The sequence below is a fragment of the Seriola lalandi genome, unplaced genomic scaffold (genome assembly GCF_002814215.2).
Source record: "Seriola lalandi dorsalis isolate HSWRI2012SDOR001 ecotype SW California unplaced genomic scaffold, Sedor1 jcf7180001964756, whole genome shotgun sequence".
NCBI classification, from domain to species: Eukaryota; Metazoa; Chordata; class Actinopteri; order Carangiformes; family Carangidae; genus Seriola; species Seriola lalandi.
Window position 1 is genome coordinate 1 of NW_019435424.1, and position 1,109 is coordinate 1,109.

At 47.7% G+C, this 1,109-nt stretch overlaps 1 long non-coding RNA gene across 1 annotated transcript; it reads right to left on the reverse strand.

The window, feature by feature from the left end:
* Window positions 1-286: 286 nt before the first annotated feature.
* Window positions 287-1,107, reverse strand: LOC111649585 (uncharacterized). Its single transcript, XR_002760310.2, has 3 exons — window positions 1,072-1,107; window positions 872-994; window positions 287-383 (listed from the first exon to the last, which is right to left on the reverse strand). It is a non-coding gene; the product is annotated as an uncharacterized LOC111649585 (long non-coding RNA).
* Window positions 1,108-1,109: the final 2 nt, after the last annotated feature.

A 1,109-nucleotide genomic window follows, 5' to 3' on the forward strand; every position in this document is an offset into this window, starting at 1 on the left:
ATAATAATAAGCCTGAGGAATATTAATTGATACACTCCTCTCAGCTGTTCTAGCTGTAGAGGAGCTGAGCACCTGTGGCACTAATAAGAAATATATAAGAAATATATAAGAAGATAGAACTGGTATTAAAGCACTTGTAGTGCTGCTGATGAGCAGGTGACGCTTCAGTACTGGACTACTGAGTACTGGTTTAAACTGTATGAAGGAGCTGTGATGGTAGAAGGGACAGTGTTAATGACTGTGGTATCCATAGTAACAGTACTGTAGTTGTGTACTCATGAGTGTGGCGGTACCTTGAGGAAGGGGATGAGGTAGGGCTGTGGGGAGGACTTCAGCTCAGCCTGCAGCCGAGTGGTGAACTCCTCAGGCTCAATCTTAGCATCCTGAGAGGACACACAGAACCTCGTTAGGACACACAGAACCTCGTTAGGACACACAGAACCTCGTTAGACAGCAGACAGAACCTCGTTAGACAGCAGACAGAACCTCGTTAGACAGGAGACAGAACCTCTTTAGGAAACGACACACAGAACTTCTTTAGGACATGACACACAGAACCTCTTTAGGACACACAGAACCTCTTTAGGACATGACACACAGAACCTCTTTAGGACATGACACACAGAACCTCTTTAGGACACACAGAACCTCTTTAGGACATGACACACAGAACCTCGTTAGACAGGACACACAGAACCTCTTTAGGACATGACACACAGAACCTCTTTAGGACACACAGAACCTCTTTAGGACACACAGAACCTCATTAGACAGGACACACAGAACCTCTTTAGGACATGCCACACAGAACCTCTTTAGGACACACAGAACCTCGTTAGATCAAGTCCAATCAAACTAAAGAGTGTCTTACGAGTAGGTCCTGCACCAGGGCCTTCACATTCTTGGAGGTATCTGGGGAGGGCGAGTTGTGGGACGCCAGCTTGATGAGCGTGGCGAGGAAGTTCTTGCATTTCTTCACGTTTTCTTGCATTTCCTGTCGGAGACATTAAAACGTTAGAAACCAGCAGCGCTGACGCAACCTCCGTCAGCTGCACGGGACACCGTCCTCACCTGGGAAACCACGGTGACTCTGGCGGGGGGCGTGACTG